Source organism: Typopeltis vanoorti, chromosome 7, assembly GCF_054136105.1.
Source record: "Typopeltis vanoorti isolate ZY-2024b chromosome 7, IOZ_Tvanoo_1.0, whole genome shotgun sequence".
Taxonomy (NCBI): domain Eukaryota; kingdom Metazoa; phylum Arthropoda; class Arachnida; order Uropygi; family Thelyphonidae; genus Typopeltis; species Typopeltis vanoorti.
Window position 1 is genome coordinate 59,744,725 of NC_143555.1, and position 24,530 is coordinate 59,769,254.

At 34.5% G+C, this 24,530-nt stretch overlaps 1 long non-coding RNA gene across 1 annotated transcript in view; it reads right to left on the minus strand.

The window, feature by feature from the left end:
* Positions 1-24,530, minus strand: part of LOC150104709 (uncharacterized) — a 184,633-nt gene that overhangs the window by 51,187 nt on the left and 108,916 nt on the right. The window contains exon 2 of the long non-coding RNA XR_016548517.1: positions 3,573-3,669. This is a non-coding gene — a long non-coding RNA (uncharacterized LOC150104709). The remainder of the gene's footprint in view (positions 1-3,572; positions 3,670-24,530) is intronic.

Below are 24,530 nucleotides of genomic sequence, written 5' to 3' on the forward strand. Positions count from 1 at the left end.
CAAAGAAAAATACAAGAAAAACAACTTGGTGTCGTTTTTCATACGAACACTTAGTTATGTTTGTCTGCAACATAAGCTACGCAGTTATTTATAATGACGCTATCTCTCTCTCTCTCTCTCTTTTTCGTGCGAGTAATGAAATAATTAGTCAAACTGTCTGGTTAACTTTTTTAAATATACTATATTATTAAATTAATTATATATATATAAATGATGTACTTAATTAACTATATATGTAGCTATTTGTTTCATATATGTGCATGTTAATATACACCAGGTCCTGGCGTTGATTACAAAATAAACTTTGGCTATGAGAATCTGAAATCCAAGGGGGGGGGGGTTGACAAACTTCATATCATGATGTAATGTGCAAGAGATTCAAGAAACATCTGAATCCGTTACACTTACCTCTTTACTCTGCCAACTAACTCCATGTTCTTGACCCCAATCTTTACATCATACATGAGCAAAAAACACTTTGGTTGGCGCAACCTTTAGAGAATGAGTTATTTAATTTCAGAGAGTGGAACTTAACGCTGAAGCAAGTAAGACTATAAAGTTATGCAGGAAGCAAAAACAATAATTTATAGCGGTGAAGTGCCAAAGAGTTCATAATCACAAAAAGAGGGAGAGACAACATTCAGAATGTGGTGACCAAAAGCATTACACAAATATCACTATCGATCCCGTAAAATTTACCTCCTTTATTATATTTAGATATTTCATATCTGTTCGCATCCTACAATAAGAAACAAATGTTTATGCATCAAAGAGATATTTCTTCAAGTTTAATTATTTTCTTCTTTAATTTTAAAATATTTAAATATGAAATAAAGTAGCACCTATTTCTGAGCTCCAAGTTAATAATATCGATTCTGAAATAATATCGGATTAGAATTAAACATTTTACTCATCATATGCAATTCAATTTGAGTATCATGACTTAGCATAATTAATTGTATACGATTACGTGAATATTATTTACACACAATATAGAAATATGTTTATAAATATAATAATATAGTGATATTTTCTTTAAAAATGAATGAGTTAAAATTTTTCGTATTGAATTATTTAACTCAAAATCATCCATCTTCCATATGTTTATATCTCGGAGATACTTCGACCAGGGGAGGCTCGTGCATAAGCACTGCGGAACTGCAGCACCCCCAATTTTTCTCGATATATAAATATATTTATTAATTTAGTTATATTTGTTTGTAATATGTAATTTTATCATCAAAAATCCTATACAGTTCTCTTATTTTGTAAAAAAAAAAATAATAAAAATCCATCTTGTAGCACTTAGGAGGGCGAAGGACGCTAGTGGCACTGTGCTTTCTACAGTGTCATATTGCTACGTGCGCAAGCATAAACACGTCATAATGAGATGCGAGCTATTAGAATAATGCGGCACTGTCCGTCGCACAGTTCCACTGTTGTTTATATGCAGTTTGCCCCAGTAGAAGAGTGTTCGTAGTGGTTATCGTGTTTACTCTGTCTCTTTAAATATTTGGCCATTACAATTAAAGACATAACATTTGTTATAGTAATTTTTAAGTAATTTTGAATTATACCGAATTGTATAATTTTATCGATAATAAACAATATTTTTTCATGTTTCATTTTTTTGAAATTATTACCATAATTTTGATATTTTATCCAAACACGTATACACTGTACTTACAGTGTGTATGTATATTTCGAAAGTTGCAGCACCCCCACGATTTCCAGCCACGAGCCGCCACTGGTTTCGACATTACTTGTGGATCTGCAATATTTTTGCTATTATGCTACTTCTTTACAGTATTTTTTTTCTCTGAGAAAAAAATTCTAATTAGTAAGGTTACCTTCCGCAATACAGACTAAAAAGGTTGAAAACACATTCATTTCAAAGATGTAACATGATAATTCTAAACAGCCTAACTTCGACGTGCCAATCACAAACAAGTTGTAGAAATACTCTGGCTAACCCAATATGTACACTTATCTTGATTCTGGCGTGATCAGTTATTGTTTTTTTATCGTTTAAGAATTAAAAATAAGTCCACTACTTGCGAAAATTGAAAACATCCTCTCTCTCTCTCTCTCTCAAGACAAATAACTGCGAAGACTTTCCCAGTGTCAATGTGCAGGTGCGTATGACGTTACTAGCTTAGCCATTTGCGAACTAAGAGCAATACGTTTTTATTTAAGAAACCGTACCTTACCATCTCATTTTTTCTCAACTCCTAAAACCTTTTACAATATCCCAATAAACCTGGTCGTGCATGTCGGGTTTATTAAGATATTTCATATCACCTATCTACGGAAACCTTTTTTAGTAAGTATATGTTTCTGTGCTTAAAAATTGCAAATTCAAAAACCGCAAAAATTAGGGTACGGAACCAAATCCAACTGGAAGTGCCATGGAGGATAATCTTCAAGCTGTCTCACCCTCACTATATCATTGGATGTATCGCATAATGTGAAACTGTCATTCGGATGAAAGTTTTATATGGAACGCTACTTTTGACCAAAAATGTCAATGCAACACAAAGATATCAGTTAAAAAAATTCTCTATTGTCTCTAATTAAATCGTATATTCATGAATATGATATTCTTCATGAATATCATATTCATGAAGAATATGAATATTCCGCAAATAATATACCGTGTAAATTCGCACATTCCCCTTAACAGCGAATGTCCTCATCGTTAGTTTCGTGCTAATATATTAAGATAGAAAATTTTCACGTGTTTGTCACGAAGCTGATATACTTTGTGGGAGGAAAAGGCAAACCTTTTTGTCCAAACCAAAAACAAAACAAAACAACAAATAAAATGTATTTAACGCAGTTTATTTACTGTCCTTCCGAACTCCAAACATCGAATAATATTAATTTTTCTGCTTATCTTAAAACCGGTGCCCCATATGAGAAATTATTGGTTTCTCTCCATAGTGAAAAACTTAAGATGGAGAAACCTCTTCAGCGAGATATATTCCTTTAATCGTTAATTACACTTGAGTCTTTTGCTTTTTATCCCATCCAAGTTCGTTCAGAAGACAGTCATTTAACTGGTCATTATAGTGACAAAATAGATGAACTGACAGTCATTCTCTTGGTGTCTGAAAAAAAATGGCCTATATTCTAGAATCGTCATTCTCCTCGCTCGCAGTTTTCGGTATTCTAATAGGCGTGATAATGGAGCACACCTTACTCGAGTAGCAAATACAGTACAATATTGAGTCTCTAGAAGAGGTTCACCATCTGTTACAACTCCCATAAAAGCGGAGTTGGCCTTCGAGTTAGCTTTCATACCTACCAGTTTTATTACTCTATAGTGCTCAAGTAAATATGTGTGCTGATGACATTACTCCGTGACGGTCGCTAGTCACAAAAGTGGAGTATCTCATTTTTTAAAGTCATTTTTACGTATTTATTTATTTATTTATTTATTTTCGCGATGGAAGGTTTTCTTAGTGAGTACTTATTTTGGTCTGTGTACCTTAGTTTTTCAGTGAGAGAGAGATAAAATGTATGCATGCATGCAACATAATGACAAGAGAATACCATTTTAAAAGACTTACCAATCTGTCTCTTTTGCGTTTTTGAAACTCTTTCAACGCGCTCTGGGTAACAGATGTTTCATCTTTGTCTTGAAGAACAAAAACGGAATTCTGTTGTCTGAAAAATAAAATTATATTCGCTCACGTAAACTGACGTATTTCACAGAAAAGAAAAGAAAATTACTGTAAGGAATAATTTTTGCAAGTACATCAAAAACTGAGAAAAATATGAAGGAATCTATTCAATTTTTAGATAGTAATGATTATATACTACAATAAGCATTGGTTTAGAGAATGCTAAAATATTAATAATTTGTCTCGCAGGTAAAGAAAAAAATATAAATGTTGCATTTTTAATTAATGATATAATTAAATAATGGATACAATATTACTAAGGGAAAGATTATTAAACAATCGGCTATCATATGAAAATGTAACTATATACAAAAAAAGCTCTAAATGAATACTAGTGTCCATTTAGAATGTCCATATGAGTTAAAATATAATTTAATGAAACAAATATGGATGTTCAAACACGCTATTTTAGCAATGGATTAATATCTCTACTACAACCCACGTATAGGAAAATAAACAAAAATATATGAAATGGAAAAACTATATATATATATATATACTGGACAGAAAAATGAGATATCTTATTAGAAGTGCATGAGAGTTGAACTACATATACGTAGTACTTTAGTCTATCATGACTTACGCATCAAGTCTGAGGATCTGTTCCTAGTAGCGCTATCATAGCATCTACATGAAGAGCAACCATGGGTGCAAAGGAAAATGTCAATGAGTCTTTGAATGATTATAACTTGCTCAGAATTGTTGTTTAAAAATAATAATAAAAAAAAAAAAACTTAAGCAGCGACTTGAACGTGTGAGTACAAGGTAACCATAAGCCACTAACAGACAAATGAAGCGCGAAGTTGAAGGCAGATGTTAACGCATCAGGAAGTTTCTCGATCAGATGAATCATAATCCAGCTACATACTTAGGCAGGTATTTCCTGGAGAGATTCTGTAGTGGTATGTCGAGACCAAGAGGTCGCGAAGGAAAACAACCTGAGAGACTTACATTCTTCACTTGCATGGTCAGACTACTGTTTCTGTTCATCTGATCCAAACACCTGCTCAGAGCGAGTTACAAAAATTCTTGCTGGAACGTAGGACTCCATTCAAATTATCCGCTATTCAAGATATGATTAAACAGGTAGTGTATGCCAAAACGATCCAAGAAAAAATATACACCATAACACACAATTCGCTTCCAGAAATAACTCCAACCTCATTCTCGTTTATACTGGCGTAAATAACAAATGCAAAACAACCACCAATAAATCTTTGAAAGGGCCAAATGCAGAAAACCCGCCTCTTGAACAAATAGCAGTCGCGCTTTCTTGAGTAGGCCATCGAACGTAGCTTCTGCTCATCCATGATTCCAGCTCTCTTTCACCATATGACACCACTAACAACAGACTGATCTCTTAACATTAGTCTTTTTTCCCAACTCGTACATAAATGACTAAGACAAATAACTTCCTAACATATGAGATATAGCGCATTACATTCCTCCTGATGTGTTTCGCTGGCAAGACATCAGAATAACTTAAATGACCAAGATAACCAAACTAATCAAAAGTAGTCTTCTAGTTCAGATGATATTTCCACAATTGTACTCAGAACTTACTCATTCTGTACATATGTATACATTTTTTATAGTCAGCTAACATCAATGTCATAACCTAAAATAATCCTGTTTCAGTTATTTCCAACAAAATGAGATAAAAGTGGTATCAATCAAGCTATTCATCTCCTTCGGTCATCTCCATAATGAAGGTCACTGACATTCAACTTCTTCACAAGCTGAAAGTTCACCAGTTAATTGGAATGGATTACATTACGCTAGATTCACGACAAATCCCCCTGCAATTGCCATTAAAATACTTGGAAAATATGTGCTGTTGTTCCTTACATTTCCAAAATATTTGATCGAGTCTGGCACCAGTTACTAACGATGCCGGTTAGCAACTGGCTAGCAAAAAAACTGCTTACCTAATTACTCTGTAATTGTGTAACCGTGTGGATACGTTTTATTGATGGAGATTAATTTTCTAACGTTTGATGAATCTGTGATTCATCAAACGTTAGAAATTGTTCTCCTGGACTTCAAGAGTACCGGTAGTTTAGTGGTCTTTCTCCCTCTCTAATTGACGGTCCTTCTCTAAATCGCTCGCTTCAACCACTCTGTGATAAATAGATCTAACGAAGTGTTTTAAAATGAACTTCAACCTTCAGCTATTCAAGAAGAATATTAACAGAAACCCTCTATTCTAATATCTGGCCTCACCCTGAAGCACTTGTACGCTATAAATTCTGCAACACTCATATGTGGGACTAATATTAAGCTGAAAGAAAGAAAACCGACTTCCTCGCATTTTCCGATCGGGATTCGTTGCTTCAGTTACAGCGATTGCTAATGAGATGTGGAATTAATTGGAAGGACGTAAACCTAGGGGGGGAGGAATATTACTGAAAGGCAGTAGTGGGAGGAGTCGCACTCGAATAACATAACGTAGCTGTGAAATGAAAGCAAAAAAAAAAAAAAACAGAACAAATGCAAATAAACTGTACGCAGTGCTAATGTGAGTTGTGAATACACGTGTCGTTCGTGTTACAATTCAAATGGAATTTCACAGCAGACATCACGGCCAGGTTTTTTTGATCAAATCATTCGTTACTGTTGACAACGGCCGGTTGGAGTTCGTTATTAGCACTACTAGAAGTTTTAATGGTATAATACATTGTCCGTTACTCTGTTTTTCACTAATGGACAAGGGCAGGTGCAACAGCTCAAACAGTTTCAAACCCCAGAGAGAATGATAAATACTGAAGCGCAAGAAATGCGCTCTTTTCGTTAACAGTGAAAACTTCGAACATTTCTGAAAATTAGAACGCATTAATTTAATTACAGGACTACCGATTCCTTCAATAAAGATTGTATAGCAAGAAAAAGAAGAGAAAATAGCAGAACGTGCATTCTCCTTATAACTAGATTAAAAATATAGCTTAGAAGCGAAATGTGGTCTTCGTTGCTTTTGCTTCAAATCACGATAAAATAATATTACTAAATAATGAATAATATAAACTACTAATTGTGTTAGAAGTAATGCACATATGAAAGGGAGCTAGCTTGCCTGACTTATTTTAATTATGGGATACAGATAAAAGATATTTTGTTTGGAAGGAAGGTTTAAGTAAACTGAAAAATTGGTTTGATGCTGAGATCATTTCAGATTCGCAGGATGTGGTACGAGGAAGTTTAGTTTGAGATACCGGTCACTGGCATACAGGGGGACAAAAAATTTAAAAAAATAAATTTGGGAAGGGATGAAAGAGGAAGTTGACTTTAGTTTAGAGACGGGGGGGAGAGGGAAAGAATTTTATAGCATTAGGTGGAGTGACTTCGTTTAACTCATGTGGTCTATCATTAATACTCCCGCCCTTCACCCACATATCTACAGAACAACCATCGGCATTAGATAAGGCTCTAACTTGCTTAATCGTACCACCCAAGTAAGAATTATCTTATCTCTTCTCTAATGATATTAGGATAAGTGATTCATAAAGGTTATTCCACCTCGTCCTTATTCTACTTGTGAACGTACAATAACGTTTGAAGGCCAGAGGTGGAGGCCTTCTGAGCTTCGTAATTAATGAAGCATAGAACTGATAATCTACAAATGTTGAGCTAATGCATTTAATTAAATATAATACTATACTGTTCCTTTATTCAAGTCTATTCTCGAATATTTTAAGAATCCCTCATAGTGTTACCTTCTGAGAAAATTTGTAGCCAATTAAGTTTTACCATTTCACACGCATCAATAATATACACTGCTTGGAAAGAAGATAACGTACAGTGTAGTGTCAGGAACAAACAGCCATGGGTCCCACCTTAATAAGATGTAGGATCTCCTTTCGCTGCGATGACTGCAGCAATCCTACGGGGCATACTTTCCATAAGGGTACGATAAGTGATCAATTATTATTATTATTATTATTATTATTACATAACACCTCCAGGGAGTCCAGAAAATCATCGAAGGAGGGTACCTACTCTACAACTCTCTCTCCACCACTCAATCCACTAACCGCAACTACACCAACGCCATCTACCACCCGCCACCAACACTCAGCGTATAATGGGATTTTTTTTTTACCATTCTTCCTGTAGGCATGTAACGAGGTACTGAAATGTGTTTGTGGGGAGGACGTGCCTTTACCTCACCCGACGCACTAGTTCATTCCACGGATGTCCAATAGAGTTCTGTGGTGGCCAATCATGTGTAGTGACGTTCATGTCCACAAACCAATTAAAATCGCACTTACAGAAGAAGCCTTATGACACGGTGCACACTGTCTTGCTGAAAGAGACAACGGTCAGTTCCGTAGAAACGCCAAAAAAAGCAGGAAGCATTGTATTGTCCAGAATTCCTCTCGGAATTCAATGTTCGTGGCACCATAAACAGAGGTCCGAGGCTAACCAGGAAAAACAGGACCATACCATCACATCACTACCTCCTAATTTCATAGTTGGAGTTACGCACTCTGGTAAGAGACGTTCGATGGGCATCCACCACACCAATCCATCTGCACGGTAGAGGTTGATAGGGTGATTCGTCGCTCCATAACACAGCTTTCCAAGTTTCCACACATCTCACTGTACACACTGAAGACGACGCTGTATGTTAGTTCGGGTAATGTGTGTGTGTGTTGGTGGGGAGGAGGGACTTGCACATTGCTTCCTACCACGGAAACCCATTTTGTGAGCCTCGGTTTTGAAAGTTTTTATGCAGATTCGTGTTCCAATGTTCAAATATCAATGCTCGTAACTCCGTATTCAACGTGTCAGTCGACGAATGGCAATTTTTACATATCCTTCTAGCACCCTACGGTCACGTTCGGTGAGTGTGAGGAGTCAACTGGAAGTGCTACTGCGGATAGCACTTCTAGTTGAATCCACGTGCTTCCTCCTCAGTAATGGTCATTGATCGTTGATCTGGGAATGGCCTAATTTGACAACAATTTGCCAAACAGATAGGCCTGCAACATGGCATCCAATCAGAACGCCGCTTTCAAGCACTGTCAGTTCCCTTGTTGCCCCCATGTCACCCGGACACAGTTGCACTGAGTTGAGAATATCATATATTCCTCCCATTTATACCGGTTACAAACACGTGACTGGTTACATGACACGATGCACATTGCCCATGGAGAGTGTCTGTGACTTCTTTCTAAGCAGTGCATAATCCTCAGTATTAATATTATTATCTTATTCTGTGACAAATAACTCATATTCAGAAATTCTTCGATAAGAATTTTTAATGATAGGAAGAGAAGAATATTATTCTTGGACCTATTAAAATATCCATTCGAGCTCACACCTTATTTCTCACTTTTAATCTTTATAGAACGAAATGAACTTGACTTAAGATCTACATATATTCTATTAAATGAATAGACGCTCACAATTAAAAAAAAGAAAAATATATTTTCACACACGTTTATCAAAACGCGTAGGGCATAATTAGATATGTTTTTGCTTCCCATCTGGCTGGACAGATGTCATTGAAATATGATATCTGCTTCTTTACTGAAATTTGTTACGTGATCGATGTTTTAAAAGGGAAGATGGCGACAATGAATAGTCTCACCGTACAAAATAATATAAAAACGCCTATTATTAATTAACGTTTGAATTACAATTTTCTCAGTTTTCTGCGCTTTCCTCTACCATTCTCGCTCTGTATGGATTGTCACCTTCCTAAATACCATTATTTTAGCCACTACTAGATAATATAATCATCTTTGTTCTATGAGAACAAAGACTCTGCAACAGAATTATGAAGTAAATCGCATAAAAAAAACAACCGAAATGCACTTAAAAAAAAAATATATATATATATATATATATATATAGAAATTCTAGTGACCATTCAGAGATTTTATAAAATTTTCCTTGCTCATTAACAAAAAGGAATGTGAGCTAATTTGAGAAATTCTTCAAGTAAATAAATCAACAGTATATCCTGATACATTCTACTGAATTCATGTTGGCATTTCTTCTTTGTTGAGAGATATCAGCTTATTAAGTGATGATACTTCAATTCTAAAAAAAATACGGACCATAACAGCAAACTTATATTGCTTCCATGATCCTTCCAATCTATCTAGAAAGATAAATCCAACAATGATTCCCTTCTAGAAGAAGAGCACGAAAATTGATAACTCGCTTCATGGAACTCCCCAAGAGGTGTATCAGTCCAGATATTAAAGTGGCATCGTCGGTATTTCCATTTTCCCGTTCAGCAACTGTATGTTTCAATTTCATCTAAAGCTGTTTTTTTTTTTTTCTGTCTTTCTCGTTGGACCTTATTAGAATGTGAATGACAACACAGATTGCACTATGAATTGTTTACACGATCATTGAACTTTATATGATGTACAGTGGATATGGACTTTGTTTTCTTCACTTAATGTTTCTATTTTCTTCAGGATACAGTATGTAATAAATCTTAACATTAGGGCTATGGCGAAGAATTTATAAATAAATATAATTAGTAGTAGCTTTAGTAATCATTATCTTTCTGAATTCTAGTTCAGTGCTCAACCAAAACATAGCATAAAAAACCTTTTGTGGTGAGATTATCAATACTGCTAATTTTCTATGAAGTTATCATATTTAGATAATAATGTAAAATGCAAACTTTCAGCGTATCAAGCTTGTAAGGAAGTATATTTGAATACCCCGAATAGTTTGATTACAATATGTTCAGATTTAAAGATACGAAGCTATTCGGATTAAGAGTTCTAATTTAAATGAAAAAAACATTTAATATTTTCACCGAAATATTGAGAAACATTTCGGTGAAAATATGAACTGCTCTTAAAACACCGCCGACAAAGGTATTCATCTTTCCAATAATTTCAGTTCTCTCTCATGATAATAATTACGCATTTCAAAATAAAATAATATGCTTATACAACAAACATTTTATGGTGTGCCACTTCCACAAAGAAACAAATTATACACTTTAAGAACTTTTGTTAAAATTACCTCAAAAGGCATTATGGCGGCAGAAACGCTGAAAGGGGGGGGGGGGGGGAGCCTGTGTTCGGTAAAGCGTGGAAACTTATGATGGGTGACAGAAAAAAGAGTGACTCTGCACAAAATAGTTAACTTATAAAATATGGTGCACTAAAAGAAAAGAGAAATTTATCAAATGCGACATCTTGAAGAATATGTTTCAAAAAAGTGGTCCGAGGAAGAAAATATTGTAATTTTCTATTCGAATCTTGGAGTGAGTTTTTATGATAATAACAATAATAAAATTACCCATTTTTGTATGAAAGTAGCAAGTTTCTATTGACATTTTGGTTTCATTGTTTCCTTTTATTCTTTATGTGTTAATGAGATAGTCCTAACTGGTTAAATTTAATAACAATATTTCATCCTCGTTCTTTGGTTCAATATGCTATTAATTCAAACAGACAGATATTTCCAAAATGAAATGATTTTGAGGAAGTAACTTCAAACGGATTTAGATTGAAAGTTTTACTAAGCATTTAATTAAGTTGGAAAAACTATTCACGTTTATTACCTAAACAAGAAAAAAAAAAACAATTTTTGCGCTACGAAACAAAATTTCCGAAAGTGATTGTCATTCTGATTAGCGTATGAACCCTCGACCGTTGCATAACGTTTCCTCCGTATTGCACTACTTAAATTATTCGATCCTGCAAAAGAACTATTTTTTGGATTTTTTTTTCTCTTTATCTTCGTTTTTTTCACTCTTTTGCTGAAAATGCTTTGACAGATTAGTGAAAGTTTTAAAAGTACTAATAAAGATAAAAATTATTGGATAGCACATCACTATATATCGTTTTTCATAGTTAGGAAATTACAATAACTGCAGTTCTTATATATTAATAAAATATTATGATATTGATTAACAATAACCGCAAGAAATAACTGTAATGTACGTTAAAACACGAATTTATTCATCTTCAGCTTGCTTAATTATTATATTTATTATAAATGCCATTATATAATAGCATTAATCCTGTATATTTAATTTCTCTAATAATTTTTTTTAAAATATGTAACTTTAAAAATGAAATTTATTCCTCATTAATATTATTTCAGTATATCTTAAATTCTTTTATATGCAAGAACAATATAAATATTTAAGTAGCTTCTCACTTTTTAAGCAGATTATTTCGATTTCTGTATCGGATAAATTATTTTGGGGAAATGGTTCCACTGTTTCAATTATTCCAACTATTTCGAAATTAGAACTATTTCAACGACAAAATTTTATGGTTTAATGTCTGAAATTATTATTATTAAACCTCCTTGGAGTCAAAAGCTCATAGCATAAAATAGCATATGAACTACAGAAAAAACGTCGGAACAAGAAAATGAATTGGAGCTTGACGGAACTAGGAATGATTATACTTGAAATACAACCTGTGACAAGGATTAAGTTTTATAATAAAAATGAGGGGTAAAATGCATAAGTAGCGCCATAAAATGATTTTGCTTCGTATAACGTTTTTTATCTGTCCACTACTTTTGTTACCGTTTTCTATTTGTGGGATGGAGAGAGAGGATAAAGAGCTCTCTGAACATTTCTCAGAATTCGCTATTAACGCTTAAATCTTTTTAAGCGTTAATAGCGAATATTTTAAGTATTTCGCCTTAAAATAAACCCCATCCTAGTTTATTTTAAGTATTTCGCCTGGTGATCTGTTACAGTGGAGTAACTTCTCTTCATGTTTAATGATCAACCTAATTTTAATGATAAGTGCATAATCCTATGCTGATTAAGGCGTGTGTTCTCTGGCTGGACTGCCTAACTTACAACAAATAATGTTCTAGTAGTATTTAAGGTTCTACTAGTGCACTACTAAAAGACTAGTATAAAAATGTACTATTAGGATTTAAAGAATTTGATAGGTCTCTGTAAACAAAAGATGTCATTGCCATACTATTGCTAATTTCTAGAATATTCAGGCAAACATTTAAAAATATCAATTTACTCGCAATCTAATGCTTTTTTTACGTAATCATTATAAACGGGACTACTACTAATAATAATAATTCATGAAACTTATAGGCCCTTAAAGCCCAAGAGTTGCCTGGTCAAGTGGTAGCATATTCGGTCCAACCAGCAGACTGTGGGTTCGAATTCCGCTGTGGGCATGGGTATTTGTGATTGCTTTTAGGTGGAAAATGTACTGCATCGAAAATTGTGAGATTATTTCGCCACTTATTGGAGATCTAAGTAGCTTGAGAGAATTCCATGTCTGGTCCTCCAGACAGGTCGAAACCAACTGAGCGACAGAAGCTCAATATAACAATTCCTGCAGTAATTACAAGAAAAGTTTAGAGGCGCACCCGGCAGCAGCAACTCAGAAACCTTTAAGTAGGAAGATTTACCTCTTGTTTAGTGCTAGGACCTATCCTATTTTTAATATATGTAAATGATCTGTGTAAAAGTTTGGTAAACTGATATTGTTTACTGACGGCACGGCATTAATATATACTGAAACGACCACTGAGGATTTAGAAAACAGGATTAACCATGATATGTTGAAACTAAGTGGTTAAAACCTCCATAGTTCAGTCTGTATAGATGAAGCTCTTTGGTCGGAGAGACGTGGGTTCGATTCCCGTCCATGACGTGAGGAACCTTTACTGGTCTCTTTTGACTAAAGGTGAGTTAGCCGGTCGAATACGAGTGTAGAGGTTTAAAAAAAAAAAAACTCGGTTTATTTTGTCTTTCAGAACAGGCAAACCGGCCTCGTGAACACACACACACACACACACACACGGATCTACAGTCATGAATACTTGCCCTTAGGGGATGCAGCAGAGGAGTTACGAGTCGGCTGCATTAAATCGGCGTAAACTCCCCTCATTAGAGAACTGTACCCATATTAAGGGACGGATGAGAAGTGAAAGAACCAAGTGGTTTAGCAATAATGGCCTTAAAATTAACACTGACAAAAGTAAATACGTATATTTCAACTTAGCAGAAAAGCTAGATATAACTATAAAATGAATGAAACAAATTGCATAAAAAGTGCAACTTCATTTTAATAAAAATTTAAAAAAAATCTGTGAAGTATTTGGACCTCCATATTGACAACAAACTGAAATGGAACTCTAATATGGCATTTTTAACAAACAAGTTTGAGGATTGTAATTAACAGAATATTTTATGTTAAAAAATTGCGAATTCGCCATCTTTAAGATGCTTATAATTTTTGGTAAATTCTTCATTGCAAGGTATTACCACCTGTTGAGGGGAGATTATTACAACAATTTGCTTCCTTTGATTCAAATACAAAATAGAATAATCATAGTTATAGTCATTACTAATATCTTCGCATATTCCATCTAGTGACTTGTTTTGCCATTCTTAACATTTTGCCATTACAGAAACTTTAGTTATATAATTGTATACTACATGTAAGAAATAACATTGTACATTTTTCAGAAATAATGTAGACTATAGTTTACGTTGTGGCCGGAACTTTCTGGTAATTCCTACGGCAAAGAAAAAAAATTTCCAGAAATCCTGAGTATTTAGCAACAAGCACTACAATAAATTGCCTAATGAAATAAAGTCTGTAACATCAGGTTCTATTTTTGAAAAAAAAAAAAACAGACTACCTTATGGGACTAAATAATGTTGCTTTTCATTTTAAACGCATATTATAGGAAATTACTCGTAAATGTCATATATTATATTATAACAGAATTATTTTCTGTATGTATTCGTGTGCCTTTATAGTTACAGTTATTTAATTTTTTTAGTGACAGTGACTGTATCGCCTACATTATATATTTTATAGTAATCAGTATGGCTACGGCCCGTGGTTGCACACATTGTACCATTCTTTCTAATTTATTTCTATTTTCTGTTCTTTATTCCTAAGTGCTTTTTTTTCCTATCAATCTCTACATTGCCACTTGGAAAATAATTGTCGTGTGTGTGTGTGTGTGTGTGTGTGTATATATATATATATATATAGAGAGAGAGAGAGAGAGATTTTAATATTGTTTTATTTATTTATTTAACTTAATAAAATATACATTCGAAGATAGGTAACAAAAGGACTATTTACATATTATTAGTATATAAGTATATATATTACAGAGAAAGGAAGATTTTCCTTTCGGATATACAATAGAAAGTGCAATAAATGAATGAACATTACAGTTCAGTTTCACTCTTAGTTTTCTTTCAGATGAAGTGTATTGTCGTCGTCAATCCAGAACAGAGTACCAGTTGGGTTCCACTCCTCTATGAATTTCGCGACAGTTCTTGTTTCTTTGCAGTAATCATGTTCCAGTGAAAGCCTGCTTTGTAGTTTCCGACGGAGGCTATACACGAGGGTTTGTGCCGATTCGGTGATGGATGGGTGCTGGTTATTTCTTGTCTGTTTTAGTTAGAAGCTGTGGATGACAGCCTTAGCGCAGATGAAGAGGAAATTGCATATTCTATGTCTGTTTTCTTAAGTATGGACTAAAGTCCAGTAGTCTTCTTGGCTGTGTGCATAGTTACAGGTGCTAGAGGCAGTATTCAGGACATAGGTTATCATCACTTTGTTCGCAGGACAGGTTAGGTACGTGTGTTCCAAGGTGCCTGAAACTTCGCACAATAAACACAGATCCGTTTCTCTGAGCTGAAATTTGTAGAGCTTAGGAGTTGGCAGGATGTTATTCCATAGTCTCCACTGTATGTCGGAATCTGGTTTGGCACACTTCGATTTGTTTGGAAGATCCCACTGAAAACTGAATGGCATGTGCAGCCTTATAGATGAGAGGGTTAAGGATGAATATACGAAGGGCGAAGTTGGAGGCACTGACACGAGGAAGTGGTATATTTTCTTGTAGTTGGAGGGAAGAAGTGGAAGTGAGGCTTCAGATTGTACAAGATGAAATATGGGCTCCGAGCAGTTGCCAAAAGGAATACGGATTCCCTGAGGTTTAGCGATATCTGGATAGGCTTTTATAATAGCAGATTGCATCTGTTGATATTGCTTTTCAGTTTTTGGGTTCTACATCGGTAGGCTTGTGAATGTTTTCCACTTTGGGGGTCAGGAGGTCCCCTATGATTCTTATTCCTGCCCAGTTCCATGTAGGGAAAAGAAAGGGCTGGCGCTAGTTGTGAGACTTGTTATGTTTCTGTATACGAAAATAGTGGGTCTGTAAGTACAGTTGACTCTGTTGATCCTGTCAGTGTGTGATGAAGTTCTGTGTTTGTCCACCGCTGTATAGGATCTCTGTAAAAATGAGGTAGTTTAGGAGGAGATGGTGCAGAACTGGCCATTCGGAGGATCGTGGAAAGTAAGTCCTCTGGTGGATGATTTCGTGATGTGATCGAAGGTGGTTGCATAAGTATGATTGCACTGAAGTGTCTTGAGGAGGAAGATTATCCTGAAGGATCTAATCTTGTTTTCAAGGGAAAGGCCTTGACCTCCCTTACTGAGTGGCTTGCAGAGTTCAGAGTATGTTGTCCAGTTAGTATAGTTAAAGAGGAAACGTTTGATTGCCTTTTCAATGTGATGGAGAAATTCTTCAGGGGGTGCGAGTACTTTGAGTATGCCATAACACACTCGCAGCCATCTGGTTAACTATTAGTACTCTTCCTCTACGTGAGGACATGGAACGAATGCTGTTCCATTTACCTAGCAAGCACCTGTTTAAAGCAGTTTATGCAGCTGTGTCTAGTTCAATGTGTTATATATTTTGGTGTTGCCAAGGTGCACACCTAAGTATATTTGTCCTTCACTTGACCAGGTACATTCGATTGGGGAATCATTTCTAGCCTTCCATCTGCCTAACCGCAAGTCAGTGGTTTTTGCAGAATTTAATTTGGTCCCTGAGGCTTGTGCATATAGACTGTGTGCTTCCTCGGTTACTGTCATTTCTTCTTCATTTCGGACTATTACAGTGACGTCATCGGCATATGCTGATAGGGTTTTTTTTTGTTTTTTTTTTGATGTGGCTCTATTATGTTGGTTCGTTTGGAGATGATGGTGTTGTATACTCTTTTTAAGAGGGGTTCTATGGCCAGTGTGTATAATTGTCCAGAGAGAGGACATCCTTGTTTGATCCCTCAAGAGTATGACAAAGTGCGACTGAGCCTGTTGTTGATTTCTAAACAGAAGTGTGCATCTCTGTAGAGCAATTGCACTGTTTCAATGATGAGAGGACCATAGCCAAATGCCTTTAGGACCTCATAAAGATACTCGTGCTCTACAATGTCTAAAGTCTTTTCCTGATCAAGGCTGACGAGTGCTAGGTTTCATGTTGGCTGTTTGCGATGTGGATGAGATCTCTTATTAAATGGAGATTATCATGTATTAATCTTCCTGGAACAAAGTACGTTTGATGTTGGTCAATAACTTCAGGCAATGTTGGATATATTCGGTTTGCTATAACTTTGGAAATGATTTTACAATCGGTATTAATTAAGGAGATTGAACGCCAGTTTCGGATATTAGTGTGCCCCCCTCCCTTCTTTGGTATCACTCATGCTACTGAGATCGTGATGGATTGTGGGAGCCAATTGAGGTAGGCTTCTTGCAGTGTTTTAAGGAGAAGGGGTCCGAGTTGATTCCAGAAGGCTTGGAAAACTCTGTTGTGAGACCATCAAGGCCGGGAGATTTGTTGCAGAGATTTTTTTTTCTTTCAGTATTTCGAATGGCATGATGGGATGTTCCTATGGAGCTGTAAGCATTCTTGTAGTATTGTAGGATTTCAGAGGTGATTTTACTTGGATCTTCTATGATACTGCCATCTTGAAGTCTAATAGAGGAGATGCAGTTTGCTGCCTGGTATTTTATTTCCAAAGAGAAAAAATATTTTGTGGGGGCATTTGAAAGATTTATTTTATGTGCTGCGATCTAAGCAGGGCACCTTTAGCAGATAATTCTGAGTGTTTTACATGGCTTGGAGGGCTGAATGATATTCAGGGCTTTCTTCTGGGAGATACTTGAGCTGTTCTTCAAGTTGTTTGATGCTAATGTTTCTCTGTTGATTCTTTTGGTGACTGTAGATTTGCGTAAAGGACTTTATTTGTGATTTAGGTGGGGCCACCATGTTTTCATGGGTTCTGTATTTCTCTTCAATTGAGTGAGGTTAGTTAGTAAAGCCTGAGTGTTTGTTATGTATTCTGGATCTTTCAGGAGGGTATTATTGAAGATCCAATAGGCACTTCCTGATTTGGATGCTTCCAACGATAATGAAAGTTGCAGCTTGATGAGGCAATGATCTGAGATGTAGGAAGGAACAGGTGAGATGTTTTTAACTAGAGGAATGTGTTTGGAAATGTAGTATATGTCCAGTTGTGCTTGGTAGAGTGACCTATTAGTTGCTGTGGTTGCTGACCTCCATGTGAGGACTCCTCATCTGGATGTTGATGCCGAAAGACGTCACTGAGTTCATTATTGTTTACCAGTGTTTAAAGTTGGTTTATTAATGAGCTGCGATAGATAGATAACATATGTAGTATTACTTTTTCACTAATCAGTTATCATCACTTGTATTGTTCTAAATACTTGTTGCGTCTGCTATACTCCTTATTCAGTGTTTTAATAAAATAAAATAAATTATTTAAACACTTTGGACCCCAAAATTTGGTTGCTCGTCCTTAAAAGGTGAAAGAAAGAGGTTATAACTAAACTTTACATATGCTTCTATACCTCAACCATAAAAAAGATGACCCATTCGAACTACATGAAATAATTACAGTATATCTTTAGACATGTAATGAGTTATAAGAATGGACTGCATTGATGTAGATCTGACCACTACAACGATCGCTGAATTCTGCAAAACCACTTGAAGCAGTTTCTCAGGCAACCAAACAAAATAAACAATTCAACATGTGCATCTGTTATTGTTGGATATATATAAATTTCCATCATTCATTGGGCTATAAGGCTCTTCAAAACATTTTCAATTGTATAAATGTTTCCATAGAGAATGAGAATTTGTCACTCATTCGACTTGTTGGCGAGTCTGGAAGTAGATTAACCATGGCTTATCAACATATGCGGTCGATCAAAATACATTTTCGCTCTGAATGGAAATGCAAACATAGTCATAACTACATTATTATGATTCTAGACAAATCCACATGTAAATACAGCTAACGCCTCACTTGATGATACTGAACCAATAGAGTGTACAGTTTACCACTGACTTTGTCACACGTTTCTTTGAGGCACCATAACCAACAGGACCCTAGTGCTGAATATTTTGTCCCACTAATATCCTGCCTTATCTTTGAACTACAACATCGAATTGTGCCACCCAGAATCACATTCAAGCAGAATGTTGTTCCTCCATACATGCTAGTAATCTAATAAAACACGCCTTGCAAAAACTACGGGCACAGAATTATTTCACATCATTTCCCTTGGGAATAGGCACATCGATCACTCGACCTGACAACAGCGGATTTTTGACTATGGGGAGACGCAAACTTGTATGAGCAGTGAGAGAATTTCCACCAATGCTCCTCGACGTCAAGAAAATCACTTCAGATAATTTGCTATGATAAGATGAGGTAACCAAATTATGATATACAAAAGAAATTGCTAATTTTCAAATTGAGTTCATTTTATTATTCTTCACCGCTTATTTATTGCATAATAACACAAACTTTAAGCAGTTAAAATAGGGTTTTCTAAGGTGAGATTTTCTTTTAAGGATGTTCCCATTATCTTTAGTAATTTTTTTCATGAACTTTTTTTCTACTATTATCTACTAATATGCTATCGACTAGTAACAAAAAAAATTAACATATTGGTGAAATTCTTCAAAATGATTATTGACAATTTTAAATTATCTTATAAAGTAGGTAGTAAAGATTTCTTGGATATCCCACACATATGCTACATTCTCTAGTCATGTAAGGACATTATCTGCTAACACACGAATGCAATACTATACAGTATTATGTGTGATTACGAGATAGTTGTTCTATTGCGTCCTAACTCCTAATGAAAGCAGCTTCGAAGTCCTCACCAGTCAGCATCTAGTGACTAAAATATTCAAGATCAATCTATTCCTAAACACTAGAGTTTTCAATGTTCTGTAGAAGATTTTAAGAGTTTGCTGATCCAACCTCTAAAGATTACTTTGGAATCGTCTTTTTTTTTTTGGAGAGAATAAAATTTCTTCCTTTCCTAAACTCGTGTTTCTTAGTCTTCTTTCAATAGCTGCTTTAACGACTTATTTAACAAATTTTGAACCAAAAATGCTCTGCATATTTCATTAACTTTTATATATACATCCATCTTCGCTAGAAGTTAAGTTGTATTGGTGGTTGTCTAGTTAAATTATGAAGTTATTTCAGGTTTTTATGTATTGTTTTTTTTTTCCTATGTATTAAGCTTTTTCATTTAATTTACTGTTCAGTGCGACATATAATCCTTTTTTTTTTCAGTAATGGATTAAATCAAATTTCTTCACCTTGGATATATAACAACTGACTGAAATGACTTTCAGCATTTACCCCATGAAATAGCATAAAAACTTTTTTTTGCTTCGTCAACCAAGAAATTATATCAAACAAACATGCTCGTTACCTGAGCATCTCTATCCATTAAAATCAGTCGGTTTTAGAGATGGATACAAATATATGCATGAATATAAAATTTTCATTTTCTAGTAGCAATATGACCTCCATGAAAAGAAATCACAATTGTATCAATTCTTTTTCATATTATTTTGTATGTACTTTTCTCTTTTTTATTTAATATGCATAGTACTTAGAGTTTTATTTTTTTATTAGATACATTTGTTATTTTTTTTTAATTATCATTAAAACAAAATCAAAATGCAAAATCTGCGAATACAACTCAGATGGCATGAAGGATGCTTAGCATGCAGTAAGGTCTGATATACAGAACAGTTTCAGACTAAGGTAAAACAACAGGTATTAAAATTATAGAATGTAATGATACGCCACTTATAATTTTATGTAAACTAAAATTTTTATTCCATATTCATTCATTTGTACTTGCCGTCCGATAACTTTACCTTCATTCCATAAGCTATAAGCATGTAATTAGCATTGCTTTTCTTTCAAACACTTGGATACAGTGATTTCCTTACTCCAGAACTCATCTACTATCACCATAACTCTGTTTTTGCTCCTTATCTTAATTTATTTCACTAAATATAAAAATTAATTTAATTATCCGTTTTAATTACTCCATGCTCGTACTATAATTTCTATTTCATTACACTTTTTTTATGATAGGATCGTAAAATTTGGTAGCAGCCGACTCAACAAAGTTACGAGGTAAAAAAACACGAAATATCTATGGCCTGAATAACAGTACGTAAGAAAAATTCACGGCTCATACCGCCTGCAGAAACATCCAGTTAAGAGTGTACTCCATTGACTCGCTTCTTCTCACGTAAGTGCGAAGAACTTTGCTCTTCAAGCGCAAACCCGTGATAAAAGCGACAAACAGATCATCATCAGCGTGGGGGTAAAATAAAAAATAATAATAAAAATAAAAAATCAGTGACGGCTAAAGCCAGAGTAGCAAAGTAGGTTTCAATTTATGAGTGCCTTGTGGATATGGCAAAACGTGCTTTCGGACAGGAATTATTACTGGAATGTGGGAAGAAAATATGTATGTGCACGTATTTCACATACAGTGGTTCTTGTAACTTGAAGAAGTAGAATACCAATCAGTACACCAAGAACTGATTTGCATCAGAAAACAATATCGCGGTATACCTGATGTGCAAGACTGCACTTTACTGGTTTTGATAATAAAAGTGCCTGCTAAACAGTTAAAATGTATTAAGTCTATTTAATAAAAGAAATCGTATTACGTTTAATATATATAAAAGAAGTAGTATGAATTTTTTATAGCAATTCGAAACAAGAAACATTGTTCAATCGGCAGAACTTTAGTACAGTAAATGGATAGAATGTTGAGGGGAGGGGGGACTTTTTCCATTGGTTAGAGGAATGAATAAATAAAAATTCTCTAAGTTTGAAATTGAAGTGAAAAAGAGTGTTGAATATCTGCTGATTTTAACAGATTTAAAAGAAAGCGAAGGAATTAAGAAACGTCTGTGTGTAAGAATGGAGTGAACTAATGAGAGATGGGTCATTACTTAATTACTCTCTTTTTTGTATTTTTTTTTTAGGGAGCACCTTTAGGGTACCATTTTAAATGTGTGAGAACAGTATTTACTGGTGAGACGAATTTATGAATTTTATAAAGGTTTGTATAAAATTTTATAAAAATTTTATAAATAACCTTGAGCGAAAAAGAAATATTTAGAAAGTAAATAAGTAAATATTTAGAAAATATTTAGAAAAAGAAAAAATTAAAAAAAAAAAGAAAAGAAAAGAAATATTTATATTACAAACATCGTCTGGGGAGGCAGTGTTTGTACTATAATTATATCAATCAATATTGGGAGTTAGATTTTAAAAAAAAAATGTTAATTTTGAACATAATCCGAAAATTCGGCTCTAGAGATCATGGAACTTTTTTCAACGTATTTTAGGCCTCCAGTAAGAGGGGGGGGGGGGGGCTAGTTATCTCACTCGAGAAGATGAAATTATTTTCCCAACAATACACATTCACAACCATTCATGCACATTTTATTGCACTCGACGAACCAAGCTGGTATGAGGTTTACGTGCATTAATTTGTTAAAATTACTTCAAATTATAAAACATTCGATTTTCTTTATTTCATCCAGCCATAAAAATAGATTTCCCTTAGTTCTATACTCTGTACTCAGGAATATCCTCTTATACAGAATGGAAGACGATATTTAACAATGAAGTTTCTTAAATCTCGTTTATAGTGCATTTTAAATAAGTCAAACGAAGTATACTACTTCCAGAATATAGAATATAATATGTATGAATACAAATAGCAATGCTCAATGAATATGCTTATTAACAAGCCAAACCAAAAAATATCGTTAGTCATCCTATCAAAACTATTTCATAAAATAAAGAAATCCAACATGTTACTAGCTAAGTATTCAAGACAAGTTGAATAAACCACAGTTAAGAAAATGTGATCCATAACTTAATCAAATGTATTGCACGAAACAAGGCATAAATATGGTTTCTGAAAATAACTGGAGTCAGCTGCTTTTAGTGAATCGCATGAAATCCATCACAAGAATGGGCGGAAGAGTGAAACAGCTGTTCAAATGACTTGCGATAATATACGAGTAAATCATGGCAATCTTTATTGATTGGATGATCGGTTGACTACCAAAGGCTAACACTAGGCATCGGATTTACAGAGTTATGTTTTGAAACGATCGACCTACTGCCAAACTGTGATATATCACGTGCAACGAATGAAATATTGCATGCCAATAGCACATTTTGAGCAATTTCTGTCAAAAGTCTTGTATTACAAAACAATAACAAAAAAGTTGCTGTCTATGCTTCCTATCCTATTTACTTTTAATATCGTTCGATATCAAGTTCAAATTACCCTTAATATTCAAAGCAAAGTACGGATAACTAGAATAATATAGATCATTATTTTAGTTAAATTTTTATTATCAAACAAGAGTCGAGTTTTTCAACACATTAGAAAATTATTGATAGTTCCATACGTAAAGTAAAATTAGATTAAAAAAGACATAACTTGCATTTTATGTATTTTACAAATTGCCCAACAAAAACTTCCACTTTTTATACTGTAATAACTGAGTAAAAAAGCGTATAAATTTGGACACAGAAGTATCCAATTAGTACTATAAAAGGATATATATACTGGAAAAAAATGAATAAAATGCACTGGTTTTTGCAATTCAATGTTTGTAAAGACAGCTTATTACACAGCAGAACATCTGTAGATCGGAAATTACTGTCGTTAAGAGCAGATTGTCACAATCTACGTTGTCACAACCACGCACGCAAACATAACGTCAGCGACTGCAAACTCAGACAGAATCAATTCAATTCAGTAGCCGAGTACACGAAACAAAACAATCACTTGCTTAATACATATTTCTCTTATTGATTATGCTAATACAATATGCATCAATAGGCTGATACAATGAATGATTTGGGATCTCAGACACGTCCAGAATATATAAGAGCAAGCATTCGACATTAAACAGCCTCCTAATCTTGCAAGTTCTTGTGGAAGAGAATTTCAACGCTCAGAATTATAGGATTTCAATTAAAATCGCATTTGATCTGAAATTTTGAAATTTTTGTCTGTTGACTGCATTTTATTTTCGCTGATTTGTATATTCTGCTAGAGGACAACATTTCTACATTTATAGTTTTGCAAAGGTCATAATCATGATTTATTAGTCATTATAAGAATCCTCAAGATTCTAATTAAAGTGAATATAATGCTGAATTTAAAAAAAGAAACGCTTCACAGAGAAGAGTTTATTTTATTAAACTAGTACAAGTAAAAAAAAAAAGATTTTTTTATTCTTTACAGATATTGATGTGGTGGGAGGACGAATATACCTGAAACCCCGAGAAATATGTAGGCTGTTCAATAAGTAATAAGACTATATTTATACAGAAAACAGATTAACTTTAATCGTCATCATTTACATGGTCTTTTTCGAAGTAACTACCGTGAGACGCGATGCATTTGTCCCAACGTTGCGTTCACTTCTTAAACACATGTGAGAGTCCGTTTTTTGAGAGTTCTTTCAAAGCCGCCTCCGCAGCTTTTACACATGCTTTGTTGCTTTCGAAATGGCGGCCTCTTAGTGGTTTCTTGAGCTGAGGAAACAGCCAGAAATCGCACGGTGCGAGATCAGGACTATATGGAGGGTGTGGTAGAATATCTGTGTTGTTCTTCTGCAAAACGTCCACTAAACAACCAGCAATATGTGGCCTTGCATTAT